Raw genomic sequence first — 15,462 nt, forward strand, 5'->3', positions numbered from 1 at the left:
ACCACCATGCAAAAAAAAGGAGCTTATTCTTGCTCATGTGCTTCATCCTGATGACCCAGGGGGATTGGATGACTCTGTTCAGTGGGGACAGGAAGGACTCTGTCTGGGTCCCAAGGGATTCTCAGGGCATCTTTTCATGTCCAATAGTAAAAGTGCTTGGAAAATGACAGCAACAAAAAGATGGCAGCACCAGTGAGGACTGAAGGTTTGTGTCACCATAGCAGATAAAGAACCAAATTTTCCGAGGAGCTGAAGGATAAGAAAACATGGAATAGAGAGTGGAGGGAAGAAATGATAAACATCTACTACGGCCTCATGCCTACTGACAAAACAAGAAGTATAACAGGCATGCATATTTACTTTCCTGTTTATTGTGTTGTGTTGCATATATGCTAGTAATTTTCCTCTCTTTTTTCTTCCTATTATATTAGGTAAGGATTGTTGTATTTGGGGGTCATTTTAAAGTTTAGTGTTTAGGTTACAAAATATTCAGGTAACAATTATAAAAATAGAGAACATCACTCAGAGACCGACGTCATGCCCACTGCTCAGGGATGGAGACCTGACTGTCGGGACTTTATATTTCCTCTTTTTGGTGAGAAGGCAACAGAGTTTTCATGTATGAAGGATGGTTTAATCTTACTAGAGAAAAGTATAAAGAGGTTCTTCCTTTTTTGAAAGTTCAAATATACGTAGAAGAGAATGTATCAGTGTGAGAAAACAAATGGTGGGCATGTGCTTATCAAGCTCTGGCTTCGCGCTCCAATCAGCCATCCCACGCTCTGTTGTGTGATGCTGGGGTGGGGACTCTGCACAACACACTTCTCCTTTGTCATCTGGCTTCTGCCAATAAGGGACACCAGAGGGAGACGGGGAGACAGGAGTAGGGAGAGACGATGTGCTCCTTCTGCTTCCTGCAGCATCCCCCAGAACTGACCCTTTGCCACCAGGCAGCACAGTCGACTGCAGTGTCCATCTCCTTTTAGCATGCCCAGAACCAGTCTCATTGCGCTCCCTCAATATTCCCAATGTAGCACCCACAGGTCTGAGTTCCAGCTCCACGGGGACCCTTGCCTCAAGGACCAGATCAGTGGCACTTTCTCTTTAGAGACCTGAGTCGTAGCTTTTCGAGGTCTTTCCTCTGAGTCCTGAGGGTCAACACAAGCTCTCCTCAGGTCTGAGTCCAGCCCCTCTGAGACCTCCTCTGAGCTTCTAGGTTCTAACTACTAACCTCTTCCTTTGTTTCCCCAGGCCCTACTTTCTGCAGGTGCTGTCTCGGTGTTCCCCTTTGGCTTTTTAGTTCTCCAACACCTGTTTAACCAGTTCCTTGTATTATATTATCTCTGCTGAAACATGGATTTGGTTTTCATGATTGGACCCTGCCTGAAAAATAAGGAAAGTTTTCCATTTGAAAAAGTCTTCCATTTGAAAAAGGACAGAATAGGAAGCAATTTCAAAGGGTCACCGGTCCAAAGCACGTACCATATTCCCATGGAAGGAAACCAGGGCCCTCTACACAGGCAGAGGACTGAATTCTTTGGCCAATCCACCTGACAGGCTTTGTCTGCCCGCTGGGAATATTTCCCTGTTCATTCTCCCAGGGATGCACTGGAGGGTGGTTCTCCACTTCCTCTTGGTGAGTGTTTGAGGACATGGTGATTTCATCAGAGAATGAGCAATCCTAGGACTTCATTAGCTTTGCCTTTCTCTCAATACACAATTCCCTGATGATCTTGGTCCAATGTTAATCTATTTTTTTCATTCAACTCAAAGGCTAGTAAGCAAAACTAGAGCTAATGGGGGTTGTAGTTTCTGAGCCTGGAATTTGGCATGGCCATTTCTCTTTCCTGACCAAAGACCTTGGTTCTCTTATTATTAGCAAAGTATTCACTAAATATACGCTGGGTAACAGAAATGCATCAGTGAAGAACAAGCATTCCTTATTTTAGATAATCTCACAGCTGACTGGGGAGAGATTAGGATGGTAGAAAAATGAGCAAATTGGACATTTTAAACTTAGATCTGGTCACAGTGAAAAAGGTAATACTGATGTCTGCATGAGGTGGTAAGGGGATGCTTCAGTCTTAGTGAGGCAGGGAGAACTTCCTAGTGACATGAACTTGAACTGACAGTAAGACAAGGGGAATGAGGAACATTCTAGGCAATGCAAAGTCAGAGAAGTATGACAAGTATTAATTGCTCTGCAGAATTGGGCAAAAGGAAAGGAGGAATCTACTTTTTTTTTTTTTTTAACTCAAAAGAAAACTAGCTCAAGTTCTTACACATCAGATTAGCCAAACATTCACAATTTCCACCTTGCGATTTCTCATTTTTCTGAGTTTGCTAATACTCCAAAGGCTTACACAGTCTAACAGGAGGTTATCGCTCTGACCTAACCACCCAAGAGTGATGAGCCTGGGGTCAGGTCAGTCTGTTATTGCTTTTGCTTCTTGCTGCCACTTGGTGACACTGTTGACAACTGGACCTACAGTTCACAAAGACGATGCTATGCCAGAGACCTACTGCTATGGATACTGGATGTTGGAGGATCCACCTTTCAGAATCAGCCTCAGCACAGTGAAGGGTGCCTAGGCTCAAAGCTCTTAATCTTTGGTCTTTGGGTCCCTTACAGAGTCATTCTCTGAGATGACAGCTTCAGCAGGAGTGTGATGTCAGGACTGAATCAAGCATTTATCCCCTACAGATCTAGAATTTCTGATCTTTCCTTTTTTCCCTAAGGACTGATACCATTAGGGGTCAGACAGACTTTCTTTTCTAATCCTGGAAATAGATGAGTTCTTTTTACTCACTCTTCCCAGGACAATTAGAATAGCTGCCTACTTCCTCATGGCTACCTCATCTTCTCCAGATTGTGAGTATATACAGCTCTACATCCAGTGCTTAAAGATTCTTTACTCTTCTAAAGATGATCAAAGTGACCTCCCAGTAATACTTTCAGAAGAGCAAAAAAGAAAAAAAAAAAATCCAAGTTAAACATTCAGCAGGACATTTCACTACGGAAACATTAGAGGGACTGAAAATAGTTTATGTAAATAGAACATAGGGGTTGGGGGGAGATAGTAAAACATGAGGTAGTGAAAATGAGAGCTTAGGTACACAGAAAGGAGCTTGGTGCCACGCTAAGGAATTCAAGCTTACTTCTGAAGGCGGTGGAGAGTCCATGAAGGATTTAAGTAAAGTGGCGTGAAGTATTTGAATTTTAGAAAGTTTCTCTTGCACTAGTGAGGTGGACTGACTGTAGAGGGCAAGCTTGTAAAAATTTAACAAGAAATTGTGTCATGACTTTAATTTTGTTAGTACAAGTCTTCATCAGCTGAGCCGCTGGCTATGATCAAAATTTGTAAAAGCATTTACCCCTAAAAAGTGATCTTATTAGATCTTAGAGATAGCCCTCTTTTTTTTTCTTTTTATAAATTTATTTATTTATATATTGGCTGTGCTGGGTCTTCGTTGCTGTGAGTGGGCTTTCTCTAGTGGCAGCAAGTGGGGGTTACTCTTCGTCGTGGTGCATGGGTTTCTCATTGCTGTGGCTTCTCTTGTTGCAGTAGCTGTGGTGCGTGGGCTCAATAGTTGTGGCTCACAGGCTCTAGAGTGCAGGCTCAGTAGTTGTGGCACATGGGCTTAGCTGCTCTGTGGCATGTGGGATCTTCTGCGACCAGGGATTGAACCTGTGTCCGCTGGATTGGCAGGCAGATTCTTAACCACTGCACCACCAGGGAGGTCCTGAGACAGCCCTCTTTTTATGAGCACATTGAATGTAGCTTGTCATCAAATTGTCCCATAATGGAGCTTTTTTAAATCAAAAGTTTTCTTATAATATTTATCCACCTATATATGCTTGTTATTAAATGTCTTCTTCTGAAATATAAGAAGGAATTTAAATTATTTCAGCAGCTATTAAAGATCAGATAGTCCATCCCTAAGCTTTTGAAGACAGAAACCCTAAGTTTGAACTTGTTTATTTCTAAATTTTTGCTCTTTCCTTATTTCTTTCTGACACTTTGCCAATATCTGCTAATACATTTGTAATATTTGTAATTACCAGAACTCCCAATAGTTCATATCTTGGAACTAGAGATGGGTGAAACCAGCTGTATTGGGGGTTTGGTGAACATCTGGAACTATTTTTCAAATCATGTTTGGGGTTCAAGGAAAACCAAAACATATTTTCATATTTTACCAAGAACTTTTTTTCCACCTCAATTTTAAAATGATGTCTATTTTAAGGGAAATTTAATCCATATGTTACTAAATTCCTTACACTTACCTCATCAAAATTTGGTTCTGTAAGAGCTATTTGATGTGCAAAAAGCCTTAGGAGCTATTTTATGAGATATTTTTAAGAGGAATTTTTTTTCTTAGAAACAGGAAGTCAAATTTGCTAGGTGAAGATTGACTCAAGTGTACCTTTTGCCAACTGTAAATTGCCTAATCAACGAAAAGACCTGAATGTCAAGCAAAACTGTGACATCAAAATTTATGTGAATCCTGGTGATGTTAACATTAATATTTTTTCCTTTGCTTTTTCACATCATCTTAACTATTCTTGCCAGGTGCTAATTTCTATAATAATACTGTCACACTTTTCAAACAGAAAAAAAATCATTCTCAGTTTTAATTTAAATTTTGAGAGTCCCAATAATATCAACAATTTTTCTATTTCTCATTTATGCTAAGATTTGCTTATGTCACTACTGATAAATTCATAGAATCCATCCCCCTCAATAAACAAAAAACACAGGTTATCAAAAGTGCAGTAACTATTCTTTCTACTACTCAGATATTTCTCTGAAGCCACTGTTTTTTACACAATTTTCAGTGCGTCACTTGCATCAGAATTATCTCAAGTATTTGTTAAAAATGAAGAGTCCAAGCCTCCTTTCCAAACCTGCTGAGTCAAAATCTCTAATGGATCACTAAAGATAAGGTAGGCCAAGGCTGAAAATATGTAATCAAATGAAATAATGCATATACCAACTCTCTGAAAAACCATAAGATGCTATAGAAATTTATAATTTTAACTAACATTTATTGAGCATGGACTATACACAAGGAAATATAGGAAACAAATGTTACTGAGTGCTCGCTATATAGCAGGCTGCATACAAATGAACTACCCCATTTAAACTTACCTGATCATTACAGGGTAGGTATTTTGGTCCTTTTTTTCAATTTTACAAATGGGGAGAGATTGCGGCAAAGAGAACTAGTGGCTTACTCAGTAAGTATTCTTTCCTTCTTCTTGATGAACAGAGTACATATTTTCTCTGTGGTGGCTCGCCTACAACGGCGATATTGCTTAGTCTTCCTCGTTGGTGGGCATGGCCTTGTCACACAATTCTGGCCAGTTTTTAGATAGCAGTAAAGAGACCCTGGGAAAGCTGGTTCAGAGAAGGTGTTTCTCTTTGGTCGCAGCCTTTTCCATTTAGCCCTTCCCACTCTTGCTTGAATTTTAAAGTGGAGCACCCATCTTGTGGTTGCGTAGCAACCAACATGAGGATGGAAGCCATTCTTTCAGGAGGGCTTTGTCACGTGAGAAGAATAAAACCCCATATTTATTTGGTGCAAAGCCTAACACAATCCTAACTGACACGTTGAGGTTAGGTAGTTTGTCCCTGGTGACCCATAACTTACTTGTAGAGGAAGAAAGTGAATCCTTTCCCTTGATCCAAGCACACGCTCTTTTGCTTATGATTTTTTGGCATGCCACCGTTTTCCAAAGGACAGGGTGCAAGGCCTTATACTAGATAGTCCGAAGGACTGCAAACATGAAGGAGACAGGACGATGAGCTCCACCTTCCAGAAATTTATAGACAGGCAGGCAGGATGAAGCAAGGCCAAAATTATCTGCAATACTAAATGGAAGAAGAGATGCTGGAAAAGAAGAGAGAGACCAGTGATAATGTGACTGTATTATTATTTTGGTTAATAATCATTTGAAAGACCATTACCAGCAGCTGTAGTCATAGTGATAAGATAGCCTAGTACATTGTTACTTAACAGACTCCTTTAGAGAGCTCTGGAGGAGGCACCAGTAAACCATGGGAAGAATTGCTCTCTTCCCAACCCAGTCTATTTCCTTCAGGTACAAATTCAACCCAATACCACCTGAAGGCAGGCACTTTGTCTCCTTGGATGCAGAACAAAGCCCCAGGAGTGCTAGAAAAATGGAGAAGTTCCAGCAAAAATGCTTTAGAAGAAAGAGGCAGAGAGCCCCTTGTTGCTTCTCCTTCATAATAGTTGTCTTGAAGATGTGCACAGGAAATGTGCCACAGAACCCCCTTCTCTGAACCCAGTTTCTGCTGGAGGGACACAGCCTGAGGCCTGCCTGGGCGTGGCCTCCCCAGCGGTCTGCATACAAAATCATGCAGCTGCTCATTGGAAACAGCCTTCACTGAGATCCCACCACTTCCCCAGTTCCAAAAATGGTATGATTATTGCTTTATTTTTGGTTTTGTTTTGAGCTGGGAAGAGGAAAGGAGAGGCATGGACAGAGTAGAGTAAAGGGTGCTAAAGGAGCAGGGAAAGGAATACTAGGGGTCCTGGCAAAATTTCGAAGTGAAGTTTATCCATGCTGAACTCCCACTTGTTTTCCTGTACCCCTCTTTTCTACCTCTCAACAGACCCCCAGAAGTCCAGTGTCCTTCTATTCCCTGGACCACTTCAATGTGTTCTTCTCCTCAACTTCCCAATACATCTTTCCTGAACTTTCCAATGCACCAACATTAATTCTTCTTCTTCCCTCTCTCATCACAAGCCTCTTCCTTTTATAGCAGCTTGGCAAATGTTCAGAAAGCAAAATGATTAAACTATTTGCCCTAAAGTAAGAACAATTGATGATTCTACTATAACCTTCTAAGAAGTCTTCATGGTTCACAAAATGTATATTGTTATTGTATATATTTTAAGATACTGTTGGAGGAAGCGTTTTTTAGCAGGAAATTTGCTTACTATTAAATATTTATTTAGTTAATTCTATTTTTAGTTGAAGGTTAGGTGAAATATGTGAAAGGAAAAACGCACAGTACCAGGCACAAAGTAGGTGCTCAAAAAATGTTAACTGTGTCATGTGTTTATTCAAACTCTCACCATTAATGTCCAATGGCCTGTATAATATTGATGCATCTCTTTATGAGTCATATCAAAATTATTTAAGTCTTTTATCCTATTTAAATTCTGCACTAAGTGTCTACCATATCCAAAACACCACGTAGGTTCTGAGTAAAGGAAACTGATAGAAAGATGAAAAAGACATGGTACCGACGTTTAAAGGTGCTTGTCACTATGTACAATAGCCAGGATGTGGAGCAACCTAAATGCCCATCAACAGATGAATGGATAAAGAAGATGTGGCACGTATATACAATGGAATATTACTCAGTCATAAAATGGAATGAAATGGAGTTATTGGTAGTGAGGTGGATGGACCTAGAGTCGGTCATACAGAGCGAAGTGAGCCAGAAAGAGAAAAACAAACACTGTATGCTAACTCATATATATGGAATCTAAAAAAAATGGTACTGATGAACCCAGTGACAGGGCAAGAATAAAGATGAAGATGTAGAGAACAGACTTGAGGACATGGGGTGGGGGGCGAAGGGGAAGCTGGGACGAGTGAGAGAGTAGCACTGACATATATACACTACCAAATGTAACATAGATAGCTAGTAGGAAGCTGCTGCATAACACAGGGAGATCAACTTGATGATGGGTGATGACTTAGAGGGCTGGGATAGGGAGGGTGGGAGGGAGTAGCAGGAGGGGGGGATATGGGGATATATGTATAAATACAGCTGATTCACTTTGTTGTACAGCAAAAATTGGCATAAGTATAAAGCAATTACATTCCAATAAAGAGCATTAAAAAAAAAAAAAAGGGAATTGTGAGATTGTGGTGAATTTGGGATGGGCCAGACTTCTGTTTCCAAACTACAACATTGGAGCTACCGGTAAATGTTATTCCAGAAGAACAGATTGATGGTCAGTCTGGGATCTACAGATTATAGCAGCAAATACAGGACATGTGTGTTCACACTTTACCCGTTTTTCAGGTGCCGTTGTTGCCTCTCACTTTTTAAATTCTAGGAAATAGATGGCTCTTCCACTCCATCTCTTCTACTCTGTGACTGACAAAGATTGTGATTAAGCACAAAAGCCTACATAGCGACTCAGTGTCCAAGCTCACAGAGGAAGAAACAACTCAGACTAGAAACTAAGTGAGGAGCAATCTCTGCAATAATTTGCTCTGAGGAAGACTACAGGGTGGGTAGCCTGTAAAGGATAAGCCAAAATGATATTAACGGCCAAGCACCAAACAGTCAAAGCTAATGCTTAATATGTCTCACTCTGTGCCAGGGACTCTGCTAAATATTTTACCTGCATCAACATATTTTTTACTTCTCAGCAACCCTTAGACATGAGAACTATTTTTCCCTTTAATGAGAAAATGGAGGAGTTAAGTACCTTTTCTAAGGTAACATAGAGAAGAGGTGGCCAACCCGAGATGCGAACTCAGCATTTTCTGACACCAAAATCCATTCTCTTAACCACTTTCTTATATCGTCATCATGTTTTCCAAAGGGGCAAGGAATGTAGACTAATGGAAGTATGAAAAGCATGAAGAGTTTTCTTTTACTTTACTTTTTTCTCCACATTTTGCCCTCATTTCCTTTTCTCTCCACGCCATAATTCACCACTTGGCCTTTGCTTTTAGTCATTTCGTTGATCTGAGTCACAGTGTGCTTTGAAGTCCAGGCTTGGAGAAAGCGAGATAAGGGCAGCCTCTACCAGCCTCAAAGCATTCCCATCTTGTTTACTTTATTCACAGGCCTTGGTCTTTCAGTCTTTTGTTCCTGCTTCCAGGATCCTCGAGTGTTTGCATGTGACAAGTCTTCCAACCCAAATGTGCTATTCAGACCCACAGGCATCTATCTGGGCCTTTACAAGTTAGGGTTCACAGGTTCTTGGACAGCAAAGGGACCCCAGGTAAGCAGCAGCATAGCTGGGCGTGAGGAAAAGAGTAAGTGAAACCTGCTGGATTTACTATTCAGCATCCCCCCCTAAATTGGTCTGATATTTGTGTTACCTTGAAAACAGACAAAAATATTTACTCCCTTCCAAAGTGTAGCACTTTGATCTCAACAATGTAGTGAGGGGTGCTATAAGCCCACTTTGGTTTAAAAATGAGACAACAGACTTGAAGAGTTTACTCCACCAATAAACAGTAAATCTGGGGCTCAGATTTAGGTATTATGACCCCAAGCACTAGTCTTTCCCATAAAGCACGCTGTAACTATGATTTAAAAATTCAATTTTATTTGAATTAACTAAGCAATGTAATTGGTTTAGTGTTAGCCAGGCAACTTAAGTAGATTGAACCTAAGACTAGGTTTCCAAACCAAATCATCTGCCTTTTAATTTCTTCTTCTTCTTCTTTTTTTTGGAGGGGGGGGGATCCTAATTACAAGTCTACATGACAAGCAACAAATGCAAGTAACTAGATTCTAATAAGCGAAGGTGGAATTCCTAGATTTTGAGATGGATATTCTAAACACACATCCCAGAAGTTATAAATTCTCATGACCTTGTTCTCCAACAGTATTGCCTCTGCTTTTATTCCAACGATGCTGTGTATCACTCAGGTAACGTCAGCTACTAGCGAACACTACAGGGTAGTCCCACTCCCAACATCTCAAGGGCTTAACAAAATAGAAGTTTATTTTTCATTCACATAAAATCCAAAAGGGATTCTCTTGGGCAGGTCTCCTCCAGTCTGGAGGAGGGACCCAGTTTCCTTCCATCTCACACCACAACTGTGCAGAGAAGAACATGATGACTCTTGTGTGGGAGGTATTTACGGGCTATAACTAAAGGGAGTAGATACATCAGGACTCAGTCACACACAGGGCAACTGGGAAAAGTAGTCAATGTGTAGTCTCAGGGAGAGGAAGAAATGGATTTGGTGATCAGGTAGTGGTCTCTGCCACATACCTTCACTGTTCAAGACCTATTTGGAATTTCCATTTTAAAATTATTTTCAAAGCTAGCTTTTGATCCTTTAAGAAAAACAAGGGGTGAAATATCTATCTGTACCTACCTTTAGAATGATCTATCTATTAATCTGTCTTTTGGGGTATGTGTAACCAAGAATTTCATTTTCAGTTTATCAACTAATGTGTTCATTGAGCTTGGCCTTCATATTAACAAGGCTTCTCAGAGGAACAGAACCAACAGGATCTATTTATCTATCTCCTATATCCCATATATATATATAATAGAGATTTATATAAGATGTACATATGATGTGTGTGTGTGTGTGTGTGTGTGTGTGTGTGTGTGTGTGTGATGTGTGTGTATGTGTATGAGAGGGAGAGCAAGAGAGACAGAAATTTATTATAAGGAATTGGCTCATGGAATTAAGGAGGCTGACAAGTCCCCAAATCTGCAGCTGGCAAGTCAGCAGCTGGAGACCAAGCAGAGTCAATGTTATAAAGTAAGTCCCCTACATTCCAAGAGCACGTTTGTAAGTCCAATTTGTTAATAAGTTTAACAAAGTAAGCCTGTGTACCCAACTAACAGAATCAGCTGTATAGTACTGTACTGTAATAGGCTTATAATACTTTTCACACAAAAAATACACAACAAACAAACAAAAAATAAAACATTTCTAATCTCACAGTACAGTACCTGGAAAAGTACAGAAGTATAGTACAACAGATGGCATACAGAGGGTGGCATCAAGTGAAGAGGCAAGAAGAGTTACTGACTGGAGGAGGGAGAGGAGGTGGGAGATGGTAGAGCTGAAGGATCATCAGCAATAGGATACAGAGGGCAAGCTGCAATTTCACTCCCACCTGACGTTGATGACACAAGTTCTGGTTCCTTGCTGGAACCAGATGCATGTTCGCATCTTTGAAAGTTCGTAACTTCAAGGTGTGTATGTACGGGACTTACTGTAGTTTCCATCCCAATCCAAAGGCATGAGAACTAGGAGAACTGATGTTGTAGTTCCAGTCCATGCCCAAAAGACTCAAGATTAAAGAAGAGCTGATGTTTCTGTTTAAGTCCAAAGGAAAAAAAATCATGTCCCAGCTTGAAAGCAGTCAGGCAGAAGGAATCTTTTACTGGATCTTTTTGTTTTATTGAGGCCTTCAACTGATCAGATGAGGCCCACCCACATTAGGGAGAACAATTTGATTTACTCACTCAAATGTTAATCTCATCCAGAAACACCTTCAGAGAAACACCCAGAATAATATTTGACCAAATATCTGAGCACCTTGTGGCGTAATCAAATTGATAGTTAAAATTACTCATCACACCCCAAAAAACTTTTAGCTACATATAAAGTTTTTTTTTTTTAACAAGGTAAATATTTGCCAGAACTAATAAATCCAAAGGATGCAATACACTTGCTGAAATCAATTTCCAAAGAGTTTTTCCAAGAATTTTTTGGACTTTGGACCCTTCAGGTCTACACTGAAAAATATAATATTCACATGTATGTATTCATGTGTTCTGCATGGCTGCTATGAATTCAGCTACACGTATAGAGCTCATTGTCTTCTAGAAAGTATTAGTCTGTCAGACTGTCTAAAAATTAGGTTACCTTTCATGTACGGAAATAACTTGACCCAATGTGGTATCTCTAATCTGGAAATGGGAGAACAATAATCATGAACGACCCTAGATTAAATTAGAAAATACTGTATAAACAGGTGAAATGACGGTAGCACAGTGACGGTAGTGGCGGTGATGGTGGTGGTGTTGAAGGTGAGAGGTGGTCATTACTAACAACCTATATGAATTCTCATTTCTACCCCAATTGCAGTTTCCTCTCAGGTGAGGAATCAGACTTGTATTTCTTTCATGTTCTGACAGCATCTGGATCAGAGCCCAACACACAGGGAGTGGCCAATAAACTTCTGTCTGTAAATTTTCCGTTTTACACCAAATACCTAACACCCTCAACACCACATTCTGCATTGTGTCACTATTCTGCGTCAACAGGTTGTGTGCATCAGTTATGGCACGCGCAGCTAAGCACTACTGACAACAGCCAAGGCGTGGAAGCAACTTCAGTGTCCATCAACAGATGAATGGACAAAGAACATGTGATATATATATATATATATATATATATATATATATATATATATGAACACACACACACACACACACACACACACACACTGGAATATTACTCAGCCATCAAAAAGAGTGAAATAATGCCATTTGCAGCAATACGGATGGACCTAGAGATTATCATACTAAGTGAAGTAAGTCAGACAGAGAAAGACAAATAACACATGACACCACTGTTGGGGGAGTTAGTAATATAGTCTTGTTCAGGCATCAGAGTCAGAAACAGGCCTCTGACCAACCTGTATCCTTGCCTGGACTGCACACCTGCTTACACACCTAACAATTGCTGCTAGCAAGTCAAACGGTGCTTCGATAAGAAAGGGAGTAGGTCTTGGAATTTCTTGAGCCCTGGGGACCTGGCCAGTCCCCCCGGGTCTGGAGAATCTTGTGACTCACATGGTGAAACCAACAACATTGTTAAAGTAAATCCAGAGCTACATTTTTGCATGTAAACTGATGATATCAGTTTGTGGCCTGAATTATAAGCAGAAGCCCCCAGAACTCCAATCTGAAGTCTCACCCATGGTGTGAAGGCACAGCCCGGGACCCTTCCCCATTGGGGCTCCAGATTGCTGTCTCTGGGGACTTCCCATCGCAACTTGGATCTGCATGTAGGTGCTTCCCCAATTCGGTGATGTATGAACCTCTGTCTTTACTATTCTTTCTTAGCATACTGTAATCTTTGTTAATTCAATAAACTCTCTCTAAATTCTTGTTTAACTGAGTGTAGAGCGGTTATTTTCCCAGGGAATCTTACAAACCTTGAGACCAAAAGTAAGGCTTTCGGCAAAAGAGCCACTTGTAAGTGGAATCTAAAATATGACACAAATGAACTTGTTTACAAAACAGAAAGAGACTCACAGACATAGAAAACAAACGTATGGTTACCAAAGGGGAAGGGGGGGAGGGATAAATTAGGAATTTGGGATGAACAGATACACACTACTGTATATAAAATAAACACGTACCTACTGTACAGCACAGTGCACTGTATTCAATATCTTGTAATAACCTATAATGGAAAAGTCTGAAAAATAATATATATATACATATATATGTATAACGGAATCACTTTGCTGTACACCTGAAAAACTGTAAATCAACAAAAACTGTACTTCAATTTTAAAAAAGACGTGCATGGTTGTTTTAGTGTTTCACATCAGCAATCATGGCCTTCAAAATAATTTAGCAAAGTCTCTGAAGGTACCACCCAATTTTGTGCCCAAACATCTTTTTTGGAATAAATGGAGAGCTTTGGGGAAGAGGCATCCTTACTATTTTATTTCATCATTGTATCTTTTTTTCTAACTTCTGCATAACTTTACGCCTCAGACTGAAGGTCCATGAGAGGAACACCTTATATGTTTCTTATCCCTATTAGAGAGCACTCCACACAGCAGGAGAGAGGGTGCATGTTTGTATCTAGAACTCCTGATGGTTTGTTTAGTTACCTGTGATATATGTCAAATCTCATCACTTGGCATTCTTGGTCCTCTAACGTTTTCTTTCGTAATCTCTCCTTAAAAGCCATATACCTCACATCTTTATAACAGAAACCCCGCCTCTTCCCACTGCTAATTCAGTGAGCCAGAATCCATGTAAGAACAGGCCACGCCCCCATGGCAACATGGCCCAAGTCAGCTTTGTAGGTTGTGGGATATGTCAAACTAGTGAGAAATGTCTGGGAACTCATTGGCTGATTTCCTCCTGTTTGAGGACAATTTGACATTCTCATAAGTTCTCAGAATGTTCCTCCTCTAGGAACAACATCTGACACTGGAATTTCTGAAACCTGCAGTACTATGTCAAGCCAAGCATCTTCCCTGATAGGAAAAATGAAAGTCAGTTTTTCTCTTCACTCTTCTGACTGATGCATTGTGTTCTGACCTTGTGTAGACCAGCCTTTAATTCCCTTTGAGGTCTTTGCAGATGATTTGGCACCTCAATGCAGTGCTTGGTGCTTTCATGACAATCCAGGGTCTGGAAACTTCCCTATGCTCCCCAGCCATCATATAGTGATGACGCCTTCAATTTCTGCCTCACTTACTTTCATTGCACAATTTACAATTTAATTATATATGACTTTATAGTTTTGGACTCTTGCTTCTCAGTCTAAACTGCTGATTTGCTAAAGGTATGAGCTGCGTTTTGTGCTTCTTCTGAATCCTACTCAGAGCACCTAGCATCCTGTCTGAATAACCTGATAGTCACTCACTAAATAAGTGCCATGATGGTGAAATCATAGTAATTGCTTTTTTTTTCATCTTTTCATGCATTTTTAATAAAAGGGCTTTAAAAGATAACCACAGTGCCATAGTAATTGCTTTTGATGACATCCCAGATCTTACACGTTCACATGAATGCTTTCCTTGGCAAGACTGCCTCCTGGGGAGGCTACCCACATATGCCAATGATGTTAACAATGCTCAACATAATTTTTCAATACCTCTGTCCCTCTGAATGTGTGTCAGAATCCGTGAAACTTATTCAATGCCTGATATTTAGCATGTACTATAATGTAGGACACTGTTTTCAGTGTGTACCTCAAAGATAATTCAGACACAATCCCTGCACATAAACACTTGCTTTCTTATGCAGAAGACAGGACAAAGGTGTAAATAGTGATGATACAAGGCAAGATGTGTCAGGTATCACAGTGAGGTACAAAGGATGATATGGATCAAAAAGAGAAGAAGAGGTGATTTAGACCTGAGCTTGCAAGGTATTGCGCAACACCAATGGCTGTACATCCTAGAATTGGTTTGGTCTCAGGAAGCAGCTAAAAGCTCTCTGAAACTAGATCTAGGAATAAACTAGATGAATACACTAGATAATACCATCTGGAGCAATAAGTCATATCCCTCAGTTAAGAAATTATTTTGAAGGCAACTCTGTTTTCAAACAGAAGAAATTGATGGCCAAATGAGCCAATCAAGTATAAAAGATGCCTGTGATGTGGGTCACACCTGCCTGGCATCTAACTTTTGACTCTTTATGCTCCATCTGTACCTCTGTTTCCTCATCTGTAAACGAAAATAACATAAACCAGGTCAAAGGTTTTAAATGGAATTATGAAAATATCCAGACTTTCTATGAGATTTCACTTGCACAAACAAGTTCTATGTTATATGTTACATGGCAATGACACAGCATTTGAGAATTGCTGGGCTGTGTAAATGCTGAGTCCTCTTCCAGTGTGCACATTCTACGCTCTGTACACAGCAGATGAGGGGAAGCCACCAATGCCATTGGGTGACAGAAAACAGCCATTTGCCAGCTGTAGATCATCTGTCCCAC

At 40.3% G+C, this 15,462-nt stretch overlaps 1 protein-coding gene across 4 annotated transcripts in view; it reads right to left on the reverse strand.

Annotated features, from left to right (window-relative positions):
- LYPLAL1 (lysophospholipase like 1) overlaps nucleotides 1-15,462 on the reverse strand; it is a 152,220-nt gene that overhangs the window by 18,613 nt on the left and 118,145 nt on the right. For 3 of the 4 annotated variants that reach the window (XR_009052653.1, XR_009052654.1, XR_009052652.1), the window contains one exon: nucleotides 5,656-5,895. The gene's annotated coding sequence lies outside the window, so the exon portion shown is untranslated. Of the gene's footprint in view, nucleotides 1-3,459; nucleotides 3,880-5,655; nucleotides 5,896-15,462 lie in introns of those variants that run through there. The other variant, XR_009052655.1, reaches the window with a different exon arrangement.

This window comes from Hippopotamus amphibius, chromosome 3 (genome assembly GCF_030028045.1).
Source record: "Hippopotamus amphibius kiboko isolate mHipAmp2 chromosome 3, mHipAmp2.hap2, whole genome shotgun sequence".
Lineage (NCBI taxonomy): Eukaryota > Metazoa > Chordata > Mammalia > Artiodactyla > Hippopotamidae > Hippopotamus > Hippopotamus amphibius.